Source organism: Branchiostoma lanceolatum, chromosome 8 (genome assembly GCF_035083965.1).
Source record: "Branchiostoma lanceolatum isolate klBraLanc5 chromosome 8, klBraLanc5.hap2, whole genome shotgun sequence".
NCBI classification, from domain to species: Eukaryota; Metazoa; Chordata; class Leptocardii; order Amphioxiformes; family Branchiostomatidae; genus Branchiostoma; species Branchiostoma lanceolatum.
Window position 1 is genome coordinate 20464629 of NC_089729.1, and position 5796 is coordinate 20470424.

A 5796-nucleotide genomic window follows, 5' to 3' on the forward strand; every position below is an offset into this window, starting at 1 on the left:
TCCTTTTTTCAGTTTTATGTAATAACATTGATTCGTTCTGCCAGTTCATTCTCGCGACGCTGAACAACAGTGATGGATAGCATTTGAAACGTCCGGAGGAAATCTCCGAATCTTTAATGCGTATTTACTTACTTAGAATTAGATCCTCCCGTGCCAAGTGGCACATCGAGCAGCAAGCTTCCTCCATGCGCATTTCGGCCAGATTGATTTGATTATATGAATTACACCCCTGGGAATCCCAAAACTGAAGCGAGTGTGCGAATAAAAAAAGTTTGGCAAAAAAAGTTGCCTTCATTATGAAATCTACGTGGTCAGGAAGGATAAACAACACACCGAGTATGGTATACTGCTGGATACAGATTCTTCATTTTTCACATCTTCTTCTTTGAAGACTTTAAAATTGACTTTGACATTCTGCGACATAAGTATCCGTTTTCCGAAATGTTTATTTCTACGATTTACAGCATATGTTTTCTCATTTTGCAGCTGGTTTGTATGATTTGCAGTAAGGCCGAAAGTACTGTTTTTTTTAAACGGATGAAAATTGCTGCGCGCGCGGATATCATCCATAAAGACCCCCTTCACACTTGTGCGTATATTGAGTCCGCATGAGTTGCGTATGAACATTTTTGAGTTTAGGTTAGGTTAAGTTTGCAAACAAAGAAGTCATTTCTTGGGTCGATAACTAGGCTGCACAACGGTGGGTCAAAGTAAAAAAAAACTTCTTCCCCGTGAAATTTATCTAAACCAAAATAATATTTTTACGGAACTCGAATATGCGCGCAAGCGTGATAGGACCCTTATCAAATCAACATGGCCTTATATAGTTGTGTTTGCCATTCGGTGCTTCCCATTGTGAATAAGCAGGGGGGACTCTTGAGGTGCCTGTGACGCCGTGGAGCTTCTAGGGGGTGCGTTCCGTGACGTCAGAGGGCTTCTCGGGGGTGCGTTCCGTGACGTCAGAGGGCTTCTCGGGGGTGCGTTCCGTGACGTCAGAGGGCTTCTCGGGGGCGTGTTGGCAGGACTGTCACGCGAAGACCCCCGGCTCATCAGTGACATGGTTGTGTGCTGCATTGCAACGTGTTGGAGCCCACCCAGAGCTCGGCATTCCCTCCACAGCCGCCATCTTCTCTTCAACTCCGTCTGTACCTGGGCAGGAAAACAGGCGAGAAACACATGCTAGTGACGTCAGACCTGAGATGACGCGTCCGTGACATGAAACAAGAGGAGAAGTCAAACGGAAGAGTTACTCTACCCTTTATAAAAGGAGTCACACACTTAAGAGAACCACGGCAGTCAAACCCAAAACTCACCCAAGAAGCCTACTATATATAGCTAGTACACCCCAATGAGAAACTTGAAGACTCAGTGAAAACAGATTGTGTATACAAAATACCTTGCAAGAAGGTGTACATGGGGGAGACAGGGAGAATATTTGGATGCAGAGTATTAAGGAACAGATGGGGGAGAGGTACACAAGAGCAAGAAAGAAAGAAGCTGAGAAGCAAGATAACAAATCAGCAGTCACTGATCATATGACAAGAAATGACTGTGTAATAGACTGGGGCGGGGCCAAGGTGATAGAACGAGAGGACAACAGATGTATTCGTTGGATCAAGGAGTCTGTTGGGATCATGATATATATCAGAAAATCCACCCCAGTCATGGACCGTGATGAGGGGGGGGGTATAGACTCAGTCACATCTGGGACCACATTCTCAACAACACACAATGGTTTTATCATTGCTTTACAATATTCATGTGTGTGATAACTCTTTACATCTAGGACCGCATTAGCTCAGCATTGTTGCTTAGAAATTTACATTTAATATATCTATGCAGCTGTTCTTTACATTTGGAACCGCATCATCTCGCCATTGTTGCCTAACAATACTTAACGTTTGGGACTGCATTCTTAGCAGTAACACCTGGCTTCAGTGCACCGGGAATCAATCAGTATTGCCCTGATGAGCTTGAGGCATCGAATCGTCGGCTCAGAAAAGAATACTTGTTCCGTACATGCCATCCAAAACAGAAAAACTTAATTGGCCACGTTAGCAAAGTTGAGAAATTTCTGCGCAAATAAGTGGTCATTATTTACATGTATAACCGCACTCCAGGCAAAACTTGGACCCCCAAGCGGCCCAGACTATTTTATAAAGGCTTTCTGTGCAAAGAGTAAGTTTATGACAAAGCAGAACGTTTTTTAGATATACCGGTAGAAAAAAAGGCAGGCATTGAATGACATTATCATCCTTTTACCGTTTCATTTCATTCATATACATACACATACACATACACATACACAAACACATACACATAAAGTTTTCATTCATCCATTCATTCATACACATGCACATGCACATTCACATTCACATGCACATGCACATGCACATGCACATACAGATGGACATACACATACACATCCCCCAACAGACACACATCAACTCACCCTATTTCACGCGTAGAAGTAGTTTGATTTGCTCCTCATGAAATTGTATTAAATTGATTTGAAAATTATAAAAAGGCTAAATCGTTGCCAGTTGGACAGATAATGTTTCCTACATAATTCGCTGTTAGATGTAAAGTTTATCCATTTACCAAGGTTGATAAATTTCCAGTCATAGGCGGACCAAGTTGAATAGAAGAAAACAGTTTCTCACCTCTCCGTTAAGAAAACAGTATAAGACAGCCACGATCAACCCCTGCAAACGAAGAAAAAGAAACAGAGAAAAAATTAGCAAATAAATAGTGATTCTGAAATGAACCAATGATAGTTCAACACATCTTCTTATGCCTATAGGTACCTAACGATACATGATACATGCTCTAAGGAATAAAGTAAATCAAATCCAATTTTGAGTCTGGCATCAAATGGTAATCTTACATAGTGGTAAATCTACCGTCTACACTCGAATTACACACAGAATTGGTATGTCAGCTATAGGAAATCCTGTCCAATTTAAGACCCCCCATCAAAAACCTCCCCTCCTCCTCCTCCTCCTGTGAAATCTACAAATCAAATCGAATCGGTCGTCCGTGGCCCGAATAAGCTGAAAATTGGTATGCAGATGTACACTCCAAGACGTTCTTTTTCTTCATTTCTTTTTTTTTTATTGTCTCTAAAATAATCTTATTGAGTTTTTTGCTCATTTTCAGACCAAAAACGCACATGATGGCCTCCAGTGCCTTGGTATTGAATCCAAAGGACCTTGAATTTGGTGTAGTTGTGCATTGGATATTAACCCAAAGGACCCCATTATTTTTTTTGGCATACACTAGAGTCAATTCCATGTCACCGAGAGGGTTTTCAGATGATATTGCTAGTGAGTTCAAACAATTTTAGGTAAAAGACTATTCCAGTCGAAATGTTCTAAATTGTTCAAACAATCAAGACTGAAAGTTTGAACATGTTTTAACTTATAAATATATGTTGGAACTATTTGGAAAGTAATTGCACAAATGTCTCTTTATTTAGAACAATTTTCAAACATCTATGCGATTGTTTCACAGTTTGAACATGTTGGAACAATTTGCATCATTTTTCAAATGGTAGATTTGGGTTATTGCCCCCATAAAAGTAGGTGCTAATCGCACTCTATTGTCTGCCTCTGTATATTTTTAGATTTCACGTCTGGACCTTTATCTTGAGGTGTCTATGCATGGCACCCAGGCCTAATCCCCTATACTTTGAAGGGATGTGTGAATTGCCCTGTTCCCATCCCACTGACCCAGTTATACCATGTTGTTATAATGTTGGAACATATAGGAACAAATGATCAACCTATTTTCCAACAGTTTCGAAAATAATACAAATAACATGTGTAATGTTAGAAATTTGTCTAACATGTTGGAACACAGCAGAAACTATTTAGAACATCACATGAATGTTGGAAATTGTTCTAAACAGTCACTTACCTCCCTTAGATTGTTACAAAGGTTTTGCAAATGTTAGAACAAAAGGCAACAAACACCCTCTCGGTAATGTGGAATCGACTCTACTTTAAAATGATTTATTTTGAGACTTTAAATGGATTCGTGGTTTGATTGATTTGATTTGGTTTATTCGCACATATTAAAATCATATTGTATTACAAAATAGAACAAGAAGAAAATATGCGTACTGGGGGAAGAAAAAAAGCCATAATGGCTTATACAAGGTCTTCCCCCATCTAAATTAACGAAAAAATGTCATAGATCTAACGATTCATAACATAATTATAGTAGTAAATGATAACAATAACACATCAGACAATAATAATAGTAACAGAATACTGACAAAGTAGTCACTTAGAGGGTCAATCGCAGTTAACAAAATTACAATAATATAACAATTCATAACATAACATAACATGGTTATTTTAACGCACAACCACCGGCACTTCAGCGTCACGAAAGCGGCAACCAATAGGCGCGCGACATATAGTGTAAGCGATGGCGTGATTCGTCAACTCGGATACAGACAATGGGGAGGGGTCTTTCAAATTCCCCAAACTGCAGCTGTTCGAGGTTATTCTGTTGACAAATGGGGAAAAACCCTCCATAGAATACGGCGAATTCCTACCGAGGCAGTGGGCAGTGGTATGGTGACTACTTACACAAATAATTGCATGTATAGTTTCATGTACGTCCGTATATGATTGCAGCGAATGCAGTCAGAAAAGCTAACAATAATCCAGCGATATACACAGGCCACGAAACACGCATCAAGTTTCGCGAGACGTCTTGAAGAATTTTTCAGTACCACAGAAGAGTGCGTAACGTCCCGCAGAAACGTGCGGTGAATTCCATGATCCACAGAACTTTGTGCAAATTTCGCAGAATTCGAATAGGTTCCGCAAAAAAATCCGACACCATCCCACACGAAATTTCTTTCGTGAAAGAAATCTTCCGCAAGCTGTGTTTACAATACGAAACTTGTATGACGCTTATATTTCACCCATACTACAGGGTGGTTGTGATATATTGCTTTCACTGATGTTTGTTCTTCTTCTTCTCCTGTCAAATCTTCAGATCGATTAATCTCTGTCATATTTTGGCCAAATGACTCAAACTTTTGCACAAGGGTAGAATTGCCGTTTTCTTTCATTTTTTTTTCTATATGGGGCTTTAAAATGACTTTTGAAAGTTTTTTTGCCATTTTCATATGCTCTTTGATTTCAGCCGAGTGACCCGAAAGTTGCTATGGGGGTACATAGAACACATGCTCGAAATTTGTTCGAATTTTGGGATACACCATTGGAGATGAATGGCTGTTTTACTCACATGGTCATATATGGTGTTGCCGTATACGGTCACATCTTTATCATAATGGCCAGGTGGACTAATTCGGTCAACCAATGAGAGACTGCCTTTTAAATCAACCCCTGCATTTTCAAAACTAGAACTGGTTGGTTTAAATAGTCAATCCAATTTGGAGCACTAACTCTTACATCTACAGGGCATGATGTGGTTAGAACAACTTCACTGCCCCCTAACTCCTGTCCTTGTGTTGTAGATACTGTGTCATACTGAAGAAATGATCAATTTCAAAGGTTAAAATTACGCCTGCATTGGAAAAAACTTTTTTGCGGTGTTTCTATTATAAATGTAATGCTCTAGATTCCTATCTGTATATATAATATAATATTTCAATTGTTATGAAAAGTTTTGAGAGGGAGAGGTACACAACATTCCATAGCATCCCATCATTTGCATAATATTAATAAACTATCTCCAAAACAGTCAGGCCTCCGACCGAGACACTCTACCATCTCCGTGCTTACAGTCCTGATCTAAGCAGTAAAAGTAATCAAC

At 39.7% G+C, this 5796-nt stretch overlaps 1 long non-coding RNA gene across 1 annotated transcript in view; it reads right to left on the bottom strand.

Moving 5' to 3' along the window:
* Positions 1-4866, bottom strand: part of LOC136440527 (uncharacterized) — a 5691-nt gene extending 825 nt beyond the window's left edge. The window contains exons 1-2 of the long non-coding RNA XR_010756679.1: positions 2664-4866; positions 1-1149 (exon numbers count right to left, since the gene is read on the bottom strand). The exon at positions 1-1149 is cut by the window's left edge and continues 825 nt beyond it. This is a non-coding gene — a long non-coding RNA (uncharacterized lncRNA). The remainder of the gene's footprint in view (positions 1150-2663) is intronic.
* Between the last annotated feature and the right edge of the window lie 930 nt (positions 4867-5796).